The 12,532-nt window shown below is 41.9% G+C and overlaps 1 long non-coding RNA gene across 1 annotated transcript; it reads left to right on the top strand.

The window, feature by feature from the left end:
* The first annotated feature begins 50 nt into the window (after positions 1–50).
* On the top strand, positions 51–6,179 carry LOC142077767 (uncharacterized). The gene is made up of 3 exons (XR_012671999.1): positions 51–980; positions 5,759–5,900; positions 6,094–6,179. It is a non-coding gene; the product is annotated as an uncharacterized LOC142077767 (long non-coding RNA).
* The last annotated feature ends 6,353 nt before the right edge of the window (positions 6,180–12,532 follow it).

Genomic DNA, 12,532 nt, shown 5'->3' with positions numbered 1-12,532 from the left:
GCGCGCGCGCAGGCGTGCGTGTGCCCGCGCGCAGCGCTGCGCGCGCGCAGGGGTGTGTGCGGGTACGTGTGTCTGTGCTCGCCTGTTCGCACACGTAATTGCTACGTGGGTGCGGCTGGGGGTGTACGTATCTGTGCGTTTGTTCCTGTGTGGGTGGCAGCCTGTCTGTATACCTGTCTGGCTGCACACGCGTGTCTGCACGTTGTGCGCGCCGTGGGTATATACAGACGTATTTCTGCGTATGCCAGCTTGTGTCTACGGAGAGTTTCTGTCTCTTTGCGGGTGCATGCACTTGTCTGCGTATCTGCGCGTCTCTCTTGCCGATGTACGTGTGCGTCTGTCTGGTTCTGCGTGTGCAGTTGTTGGGCTGTGCCGTTTGCCTGGCTGTGCCGCCACGGAGTTGTGTCGTTTTCTTGATTCTCTGTGTGTCTTTGCTGCACTGGGGGAGTTGCGCGTGGGTGTAAGGACCACAGCTCGGAGATGGTTCTCGCTGTGGTCCTCCCAGGAAGGTAGTTTGTGGCTGTGAGCGGGGAGATGTGCGTGCGGAGTGCTTTGCGTGTGTGTCGTGGGCTGAGGCTGTGCACCTGAGTCACCGTAGTACCTGTCCGCGTACTGTAATACGTCACTCCCCCTGTCTCCACCCGTAAGACTGCGCGCCTGCCGCTGTGACCGAACGTGCAAGTGGTGCGGGCGTGCGTGGCGTGGTAGGAGTGCTGGGAGTCAGCGGTGCAGCGTGCTGTGCCTGTCTGCGCGAGGTGTGGGTGTTGCGCGGTGGAGATGTGTCTGCAGGGGTCAGTAGCGTGTGCCTTTGTGGCATTGTGTGAGTCAGGGCGAAAGCTTGTTGGATGTTTGGATTTGTTACCTTCTTTGGTAGGCTGCTCTGCCTTAGGTTTGCAGGCTCCTTCTTCCAACTTGGAGATGGAAAACCTTGCCTTTGAAAGAGAAGCTGAAATTCATGTACAAACCCTAGGTCCCCAGCTGTAAGTAACACACTAAATGAGTAAAACGCTAAACAGCGTGGGAGTTTGCTGTTCTGTTGTTGTTGTGGGGCAGCATGTGTGTGGAGCGGGGTGTGCTGAGAACGTCCCTTCAGGAGCCGAGGTGTTCGTGCCTATTGAGGGATGCTGCTTGGCCAGCGTCAGGCTGAAAGTGTGCTTGTGTTCAGAACTTGGTACAAAATGAAGCCATGGGAAACAGCTGGGAGAGAGGCCTTGTCCACTGTCCTTCCCGCTTAAAAAAAATCAGGACTTTTAGGTTATTTGCTTTGGGCTGCAACTAAGTGACCCCTCTTTCCTCTCCCCCCTTCCTGCCCAGGAGGAAGAAATGCAGTGAAAATCTGAGCTTCATCTTTTTGGTTTGAAAGCTTTCTGTTCTTAACTGTGGTCTTTGAATGGTTTAATTCCACATGCTGGTTGTTTTGGTACACACATGCAAAAAAGTCTGTCGTTGCTTTGCGCTCTCCTTCACAGAAGACATCATATGGTAATAGCGTGCGAAACCAGAAAACTTTACTAAATCAGTTCACAATCTGAAATTCATTCATATCTCCTTATTCTCGTTAAAACGCCTTGCCTCCGGTAATGAATATGGAAAAATGCCATTAACAGAATTAGCTAAGTAGATGGTGAGCTGTGTTAACAGCCTGGCTGACAACTGTAGCTTCACCTATTTTATGCACGTAGTGCCTGATTTTTCCATCCTGCTCTTTTGTTCATTTCTTGGTTTTGCTCAGGCTTTATACGTTTACAATTGTAAGCTCTTTGGGAACGGGGATTGCCATCTATTTTACCAGTAGAGTGCCTAGGAAAACCTGATCTAGGTTTGATGCTCTTGAAACATAAATTATTGAAATTCTACAGTATCCAGTTGTGGAGAGCAAAATATTCCACAATAAGAAAAGGCGGGACAAAAATGTTTTTTTACTGCTCTTTTCAAGTACGGAATCAAGTACGGAATTCGAATAACCATGAAGGGAAGTTTTGGCAGAGCTGAAGCCTGGAGAGAGATTTTTCTTTTTCATCCTCAGCTCTGCAATATGCATTAGAGGAGAGCTTATCAGTGGCCCAGCTTGCAGTTAGCTACTGTTGCCTCTCTGAGAACCATCCCCATAAGACATAATTTTCGGCAATGTTAGTAGGAGCAATAAAGCTAATAATCCTCTTCACTGTGATAAAAACTACCTGCATGAAAGCAAGGTACTTTGGAGCATACAACTTGCATTCTTTCTCTCTTCCCTTTATTTAATTCCGTTAAGTTTAAACCTGATGTTTGTTTTACTTCATGCCTTTCTAATTAAATTTAGTGTGCCAAGAAATAGTGCAGCCTTCTCATGCTGTTTGTCCTCAATTAACTTGATCTTTCTGGGGGTTCATTGTACTCTTTCTCCTTGTCCTTTGTGTCATGTCTGTTTACACTGTCCAGGGGCCGTGTTTTTATATGTGCCTGTCACAGTGGGACTGCAGTCTTAATTATTTGAAAGACACTATCATAATAAATGCAGTTAATAATAACTTTCTCCCTTCTATTTTGCTTGATGCACATCATCCTCTGCCCACCCCTGACAATACTCTCAGTGATTTATTTGTTTTTTAATTCCTAAATCTGCATCTGTCTTTTTTTCTATTTGACATTCAGTTTCCCAAGCTGGTTAGCAAAGTTGTTGTTTTCACTTTATTATTTTTTGTGCCGAATCAAGGCCTGTTCTGCTAGACCTCGTTCCAAACCATAGATAATTTATGCCCCAGAGAATTTAAAATGCAAATAGATGAGGAGGAGAAAGGATGGTGGATGGAGAGATTTCTCGCCCTCATACATGAACTGTAGTGATCTGCCAGTGTGGATGTTATTAATGTTATTAATTAATGCAAGACTCAAGATGCTGCTGGGAAGCTTCCTCCACATTCACAACCGATCTGTGGGGGATGGTTTGATTGTCCCCTGAGGATGTTGGAAACTGGTTCCAGTCCTTCTGTGTTTCGGGGTCAATCTTCCCCTGAAGCTATTCGTTCTGGGTACAGTAAGCTGCTTGTAATGCCCAGCAGAGAGCGAGAATACCCTTAGCTGGATGACAGAGTGCCAAACAAGATCATCAGGAATTTATTACTGATATTGTTGGGTTTATGCAATGCCTGGGGCTCTTGGTCATGGACCAGTAGCAGGAAGTGGGGCAGCAGGTTTTTTCAGTCTTATTACTAAATCTGTGATTAGTCTCCTGCACACTTGTGCTTGCAAAAGCATCTGGAGGACCACTTACCCTCTGCACCTCTGTCTTCCTGGTTTTCTGTATAATTCCCTCCTTTGCAAGGTATTTCGGCGGGGAAGATTTGGGGATGACTTGGAGAGAGTCTCTTTCTCCTCCCCAGCCCTGCTCTTTAGCACGAGCTGGCATAGCTCGCCTCCCATCTTCCTGCTAGTTATAACCATGGCCCTGTGGTTCTGCAGTCCCCTGGTTCAGAGAGGGGCTGTAGCCTCCCCTGTGCACTCCTTAGTACTCCTTTTCCTGTTAGCGTTTATCAAAGGCTTTCACACATAACTCAGATGAAAAACTCCCTTGTGCTGAGCTGAGCGTTGGATATGGCAGAGAACACGTCAGAGTAAACACGTGTTTAAAGGACACAGAAATTCTGGGGATGTAGTAGGGCCAGATTCCTGGATTCTTCAGTAGCTCATTTACTCCTTTTCCATCCCCAGCTTTTGAAAGTTGCTTCCTACACGCACTTCTCTATTTTATTCTAGCAAGAGACAGCAAAAAATTAAAGCAAACCCAAAAATTCTGTTGAGTGGTAAACGGTCACTGCTAACTGATGCCCTGCACAGAATATACAAATACAGTTGAAACAGCTAAAGTTTTGTTTGGTTTCTGAGATCTGCCCCTGTTATAGGAATTAAAACAAATGTTTTGAAGGTGCATGCTCTGCTGTTAAATTGCTTGGGCTGATTTACCGAATCCAGGCAAAGAACTGATTTTGCTCCCTGAAAAGCAAGGCTGACTGAGTTTATTAAAATGTTAATCATAAAGCCAGCCTGTGGGTCCCTGGGGCGAGACACAATTAAAGTTAAAACTTCGCAGTGTAGAAAGTTTTTAACTGTCTAGTTTTACATCTTGACTGTAGGGAGAGGAGTTTCCACTGTACATCTAAGACATTGTTCTGCAGCCTTTGCAAGTTGCTGGGTTCAGCTGCGAAGATTTTAAAAGCTGCTTTTGTTGGCAGCCTAGGACACATTCGTGACCTTATTAAAGTGGAAGTGAAAGCTCTCCTTTTTTTTTTTTTTTTTGCAACAGTAAATCTACTAATTTTACAGTCAGTTGAACAGCAATAGATTAATTTGTTTAAAGTCTGCATTCACAAAGAAAACGTGAACTTCGCTGCCTTGAATACCCGAAACTACAGTGAGATATTTAAAGGGTAGAAACTATTACAACTTGCCCTAGAATGGTCCAAGCAGTTCCCTGTCACCTGCTTCTCAGCACAGGTGCTGACCTCCCCGTCTATTCTATCCCTCCTGACAGACTAGCAGCGAGGCTGGGGCTTTGTGTGCAACAGAGAGCGCTTTTCCAATGACTGGGCCAGTTTTCTTCAGCAACCACAGGAAGCAGAATAAAGAAAAGGTTAAGGGCCACCGCAAGGGTCAGAAAGGGTTAAATTTAGTTAACATCAGAGGTTATAGCTTTTAACAAGACCATGAAGGAAACTTATTCGAAGATGCAATTTGTTTCGTCTTTGTCAACCATTATTTTTTTTTTACTCTATTGATAGTGACAGCTTAACAAAGTTTTTATACGCCGGGGTTTTCATCCTTTAGAGGATAAAGAACTGTGATGCAAAAAAGAGATGCAGGTGGAAGACTTTATAAAGCCTCCATGATTTTCAAATTGAGGGTTGAAAGTAGGCTCCCTGCGTGGCTAAGTCAAAAATAATTTGTAAATGTTAAAAAAAATACACATTACGGACAGAGGAGCTGCTTTCCCCCCCTCCCCCCCCCAGTGTAACTTGCCAAGAGTAGTGTGTTATCAGAGGTTTTACAATCTGACTGGTTTTGGACATGTTTTTTCCCAAGGTAATCTTATTTTCTTTTTCATCTCCCTCTAAAGATAATGAAAGTCAAATGCCCTTAACAACACTCTTCATCATCTCTGTTCAAGAGTTTTTTAGTGTATAATGCATGATGCTAGTTTTTGGGGTTTTTTCCTCTCAATTTGGTGAAGAAGCACAAACTACAAAACGCACTCGGTGGGTAGCTCCCCCGTGAAGTTCTCATTCAGCTTCTTGGAATGCAAAGATGAGAAAAGTTTAAATCTTTCTGAAAACTATTGAAGAAAAGTAATATTAAAAAAAAGCTGAGTAGGATTTTTCACATGTTTATACCCAACAGCACATCTTCTGCCAATCAATCTTTTCTTCAAAATGAATTGAAAAAATTACTGCTGTTTTGTTTTGTTTTGTTTTGTTTTATCCTGGTACAAAGTAAAGAACTCAGATCTGAAAACAGAATTTAATTAAATCTGATAATAATTTGTAAGTACAAACTATGCACTTTGGAAGTGTTTTTTTTTCTTTTTAGCATGTTTTCCTAAAGAAAAAAAAGCTTGTGTGATCATCCTGTCTTCCTATCCATCTGTCTTTCTGCAGGTTCTCTTGACACAGTTTTAATCTCATGGACACTTCAGCCCAATTTGGCAAAGAGGGTCCTCAATATTATTATATATAAATAATATTATTATTTATAATAACTATTAATATTTATATATTTCTAACAGGTTTTTTGAAAATTGATGATTAAACAGAGGAGGGACCCTCAAATTACTGTCTTGTTCTGGCAAAAGAGTTCATCCAGTTGACCAGACAGCGTGTGTGTGTGGACTGCCCAGTTGACACACAGGTGTTACCAGATCGACTACGGTACGTGCTGCCTTTTGCCTCCCAGCTGCCCAGGGGGATGCCCCAGCTGCGCAGGGGATGTGAAAGGCGGAGGGAGCGCTGCAGTGGGGGATTTAGAGATGGGAGAACTAGGACATTTTGAGGACAAGGGAGAGGCGTAGGGGACGTGCCGGGGGCATATTGATACCGTTAATTTTGGTATTTGATATTGTAGGGCTGTTGAAGGAGGTAGGAATAACAGCGGAAATTATTATGATGGGAACCGAGAGACAACACAAACTTTGACCATTCAAGTATCAGGTATTTCGCTGCTCTTGGGACAACTTTTGTTCACTTACAGGAGAAATTCCATCTGATTTTTGGTGTCTTTGCAGTCTGTGTGACCAAGGCTTGAAACTTCAAACTAACTTGCTGTTGAGTTAATTCAGACTTGCGCTGGGTTCCCGGCTGTATGACTGAGAGCTGATTTTGCTCTCCAGAGAGCTAGATTAGTCCTTTGAGATGCACGTCATCACTTCGACAGTTCTGGGAGGATTCTTTCTGAAATCAGTTAGTATGAACTTTTTTTGTTGGTGTAGACTAAATTCTTCCCTATGGGATGGCTAGCAGACCTGGAGCAAGACCTGGAGCAGACCTGCAGCCCACAGGTAGAAGTATTTGTAGTGGTGTATTGTATAGACATGTCTATAGACACTTGACTGGCAAAGGACTAGAAAAGGGGAGTAGGGAGCTGGAGAAATATGGGGCCTTCTCTGTCCCCAAAGGTGGGGAAAACGGCACGATCTGGCTCGACTGGCTGAGGGCTGTGTATCTTGTCTCTTTGGTCCACACACGCACGGGGGCATCCTCTGCTGAGCAGGTGACTTCCTATGGCCTAACTGCAGTGAAAAACAAACGAGAAAAAGTGTGGTTCTCCACAGCCCAGACAAACTGGCCTGGGAAAACACAACAAAAACTCCCACTTACTATTCTGCTCATGAGTTGCTGCCAAAACTCAGCTGTGAGGAGAGTAAGAGCATCTTTTTAAAAATGTAAAACTGACATTTTTTTTCCTTCTGAGCTGCTCTTACAGGCTTTGAAGCATTAATTTCAAAAGCTTCACAAAGGCAGCAGGCATCAAACGATCCAGGCTGAGTGGAAGCTTGGGGAGGAGAATTGCAAAGTAAGTTGTGTGGGTGATGGCTGCAGACACACCAAAGCAAGGTTCTTTGATTGTTACACGGCACTGATCATGGCTTGCTTTTAATGAGAGAGTGGCAGAGAAGAAGAGTTAGAGCAGCCCAAAGATAGCCTAAATTTCAGCTACGTCTTTTGCCTGATGCTTGCGTTGACTGGGTGACGCTTGGCTTGGGAGTCAGGAGATGCGAGTTTTGACTGCGGTGCTGCCACTGACGTGCCCTGTGGCCTTGGATACGTCACTTCATCTCCGTGCTTCTCCTCTCATCTTTTTGCCCACTTAGAATCTCTCTCCCTTTTTCCTTGCAGGGTCTTTCCCTAATTACACGTCTGGACCATGCCTAGCGTGATGGAGCTGTGCTCTCAGGTTAGGCACTGATATAATCTGAATGAACAATAAAGAAATACTACACTGAGCACTTCACTAGGACTCTCCTGTTATCTCAGGGTTTCACGATAACCTAAATAAAATAAAAGTCCTTCAAAAGACGGAGCATTCCTGCCTACTGCCCAATTGCTTGCTTTTTGTGTAGCATCTTGAACATGAAAAAACATCAGTTATGATCCCTGGATTGTCAGAAAATAATGATTTATAGTATTTCATGCTTCCTGAAATATTGGTAACATATTTTTTCTTCCTGAAATCTCAGCGGTAGCTTCAGTACTTCACTGTGCCTAATTTTTGTCAAACTGAATTATAAAACAACATGCTGCTATATATCTTGTTCATTTTGATATTTTTTCCTTAACTTTGCTCTTTTGTGTAGGTGCAGTTCATGAGACTAGGGACAAAGCCTCCTCCAGAATTAATTACACAGTACCTCTGAAATCCACTCTATTTTATCCCCATAAGGGTTATAGGAACAAGTTTTTGGCTCCAGGAGGAACAGCTAAGAGAATTTACTACTTTGTGATAGAAGTGTGGAATCAAAGAATAATTCAGGTTGGAAGGGACCTCAGGGGGGTCATCTACCCCAATGGCATACCCAGAATTTTGGACTGTGACCTCAACTTGGGTGAAAAAAAGCCTTATTTGTCTGTGAATCACTTCAGGAATCGGCAGGACCTAAGTGATTTTCAGGTTCTGCCCTTTTACATTCTCATGAAGGATTGGGACCCTTATGTATACATTTTCTTAGAAGCAATTACTAGTCCTCCAAGCTCAGTCCATTTGAAATATAAGGACCTAATCTGTATTTGAGTAGAAGGCTGAGAATTTATTTGTTAATAATTTTAAAGCACTTTAATTGTGCTGAGACATCTTTACATTCCAAGCAATTTATGTATTTATTTGGATTCATACGCCAGTGATACTTACATGGTATCAGACCGTAAGTTATTTACATAAATTAAACATGGATGATGGAGCCACAAGAAATGAGTCATATTTTTTTCTATAAAGAGCAGCAGGAGGTAATTGTTTCGATAAGAAATTCAGAAACCAGCTCTGCATTAACACATAGAATTGTACTCAGAAATCAAATGAGTTATTCCCATATTCAGCTAAGATCAAGTAACTCACAAACATAGATGGTGTTAGAAGGACTGAGCAGAATTTATTCCTGCTGTAAAGGCTCACATGCATTCATTCTATTTAAATTTGTCAGAGGAAAATCATTCTGGAAGGTGTACTAATGAGAAGTTCTGTAAGTATTATTGACCGTAACGCAAACTTAAAAAGATCTTAATTTACTGATCTGCAGCTTTATAGTCTTTGCCCATGTTCAAGGTATATAAAATTTGTGCCTGGTCCTAACAAGTAAAGGAATTAGCATATGTAGAGAAACTGAAGTTTCTTGTTTGTCTGCTTGTTTAAGGGAAATAGAGCAACAGAGCTCGAATTACTTTTTTTAACACCCAAATCTCATACTTATTCATCTGAACCAACATGTTTCAACACGCCACTGAAAAAGATAAGAGTTATTGTTAGCTATTTCATGTCTGGGTAAAAATAAAGTGGGAAAAATCGCAGTATCTTTTCTTAAATGGCCAAAAAAGGGAAAAAGTTAAAAGCAAGCCTAGAAACCGGGCCAGTTGGTGCTTTATTTAGTGTTTCTTTTTCCATTAGCTCACCCTGCTTTTGTAAACTTTCGAGAGGAATGCTGTGTTACAACAGTAACATTTGCTTTGCTTTTACAATTACATATGTGGGTAATGAAAAACAACTGTACTTTGTGAGCTTGAAATATAAGTAACTGATGGTCTAAAAGGTAAATGGTTTCTTCTAATTATGTCTAAAAACCAGTCATGAGCCAAGCAAAGTGATTTATACAAGACTAACTGTAACAAATATCTGAATAAATATATAGAGGATATCCCTGTTTCCTTCTGGTTTTTTAGAAGTATTAATTGCAGATCCTTTAGAATATTTTCAATAAAATTAAATTTTGGAAAAAATGTAGCATTTCATTGAAGCCAAAGGCTTTGCTCTGGGGTCCTGGCTCAAGAGTAAGGAAAGGCAGGTTCAAGTTTTCACCGCATCAGCTTCATACCAAAATTTGTCCTCTCACATCATTCCAGGCTAGATATGTGAATGTAGTTTTCTACATCCCCAGCCATTTACAAACTGCAGGGCAAACAGAAAAAGCATACAAAATTTCCAAATTTGGATGTTTCAATTAAATTCAGTTATTAGCTTTTGGTTGGCAATTGAGATTTTTTTTGCACAGTGAACAAAGCTACTAATTTTTTCCTTGGCTTTTAAAAAAGATTTGTGAAATTATAGACCCGAGTGCTTTGATATGGAAATGCCCTGAGGTGCTCCATGCCTTCATTGCCCTCTCCAGGCTGGGTTTGCTAGCTGGACTAACTTTCACAAAGTGCGCCAATTACTAATTTTAGCAAACTGTGCCTCAGCAGTTAAGCTGAGCCTTCAAAGGATCCCCACTTTGAGCTCCTCTGAGTGTTCAGAATGGCATGTCCCCATCGAAATGTGCTTCGCTAGGGACATAGCTCACCGGGACAAAGGGGACAGAATATTCCACAGACAGGAGGCATCTTCTCAGTAAAAATGAAAAGCTCGTCAGTTTTAAATTGAAGCTTTCCATAAAAACAGTTTCAGTGGAAAATTTTCGGACGAGCCCTAAATAATAAGCACTCCCAAAGTTTGCCAGGAAAAAGGGCAGAACAACATTGTTTATTGACCATATAAGCACTTGTCTTTGTTGAAGTCTGTATGGGTTGGAAACGTCTACTGAAGACTGAAAAAATGTGGAGTCTTAGGGTAGTGCTAGTTCAATCGCTAAAATTGCATAATGTCATTTGCATAATCACTCCCGTACCAGTAACTGTTTGATACCGCCGCAGCTACAGCGGTAGTTTTGTTGAATGCATAAAAGAGGAATTGCAGAACCTGCTTCTCCTCCCTTCTTGGTTCCCTGTCGATAGGGAAAGGGCCCATTATCTGGGGCAGGCACCCAGGGATGCGCACTTCAACAAAGGGTTATGGTCCGTGTTCATTATATGCAAATTTGCTAGAACATTAATCTGCTAGGCATTAACATAATATCAGTTGGTGCATCGGGGCAATTCTCATCTGATCCGAAACATTCCTCACGTAAGCAAAACAGTTTAGCTACATAGAGAAATGATGAACTAATTCGTTTTGGATCTAACCATATCAAAATCAGCAAATGTGAACCAGAGTTGAATATGACCTGATTATATCTGCAAAAAACCACTGCCTTACAGGCCGTTTATTCATTTAAATAATCAAATTAAACAAGATAGTCCTAAATGCATCTTGCTTAACTTGATTACTTAAATAAGCAGCCATCTGGCATGAATGGCACAGATGAAGTTCTTCCTTAGATTTTTCTTCTTTTAATTTTTCAACACCAGAAGAGTTCTGCATCTTGTGCTTATTTCATGTTATTCTCTGCTAGAGTATTTTTACATAGAGATTGGGGGCAGAAGTTAATAGAAATTATAATACAAGTACAAGCTGAACTCACTGTCTCTACAACTTGATACTGATCAGCTGAAGGGAGTACATTAGCATCCCTATTTATACAATTATTTTAGCCACAGGAGAATCCTTTTGTTGCTAGAGGAATACAGCTGAAATCTATCAGGATTAGAAGGCAAGGAAGGCTGAGTAAAAAACATAACAAGTTAAAATAATCCAATTCTCTATTTGAGGTCAGGGTCCTAGCTTCGTTAAAAGTATTTTGTCTTTTTGTAAAAGAAACACTTTTACTATTCTTTATTAAACAGAAAATGCTTTGGGGGTTACAAAGCATTCTTAAGGTCAGATTCCGAAGGCGTGTTTGTGCAAGAGCTGTTTTACACATGGGAACTTTCCTACTGACTTTGAAGGGATAAAAGGCTTGAGAAAAGTTATGTATGCAGGAGAGTGCTTAAGAATTGGGACTGCTGATGGGCTCATTGGTTAGTACCTGTGTGTATCTTTGCTTAGAGCTTTAGATAATGATAGCTACAAGAATTATACTACAGTAAAATTAGTAAGAGCAAATCATGTTTAATTGGGGTGGAATGTTTTTTACAATGACCTTATGTAGAGTCTCTCGCTTACAAATGTGTCCTGTGATCTGCAGTATCTCGAGAAGACAGGACCCTCGATTTTGATACTTGTGTAATATATATAGGAGCAGAATGACCAGAAGTTGATTCCTGTCCCTTGAGGATGCAGGCCTGTGGAGCTTGACCTAGTTTTTAGCTATTAAAAAGATCAACACATGTCAAGCCTGATCCCAATATTGAGTTTCACCACACACCCTCAGATCCCACCCTCTTTGCTGTGTGACTCTGGAAAGCCCACATGTACGGGTGTTGCTGTGGTATTTACACAATACATGCCCTGGCGTTGTCAGCTAGATACTGTGCTGATCTGCCAGCTGTATTTTGCTGTGTGTGATCTGACTGTTGCTATTCCCCTCCCTGACTGCTCCTATTTTGCAGGTGGGGGACTGCCCATGTGGAAAGGTATAGCAGCTTATGTGGGAAGTATTGGCAGTAATGGCTATATTTGCATTTATGCTACAAGTGTGTGATGAAGGAGGAGAGTTGTTAAAATAATACTTTTTTCTTTGTATCCATGTGCAACATACGGCAAACATGTAAGATGCTCAGTGTGGGCAGCTGTGTGTGCTGGCAAGGTGACTCAATGAGGAGTTAAGATTCCTGGATTTAGTATTTGCCTCCTTCTACCCTAAGACCTTTAAAAGTCATTTCATTTCTCTATGCTGCCATTTTCCCTCCCACCTGTTATCTCGTCAGGTTAGCCAGCAGGCTCCCTGAGGAGTTTTCACTGCGTTTCACTTGATGTTCATACAGTGATGTTCATCATGGGGATATGCTTACCATGGCATAAAAAAGGACTGTCCATCCACTGAGCCTTAGTCCCTGACTGCGCAGCCACTTCTAATCTGTGGGATGCATGAGGAAAATATTTTAGCATAAACCTAAATGAAAAAGGTTCAAGTTAACACAGTTGATCGGTTTTGGCACACCAAGAG

Source organism: Calonectris borealis, chromosome 1 (genome assembly GCF_964195595.1).
Source record: "Calonectris borealis chromosome 1, bCalBor7.hap1.2, whole genome shotgun sequence".
Classification (NCBI taxonomy): Eukaryota; Metazoa; Chordata; class Aves; order Procellariiformes; family Procellariidae; genus Calonectris; species Calonectris borealis.
This window is presented reverse-complemented; position numbering and strand designations above follow the sequence as displayed.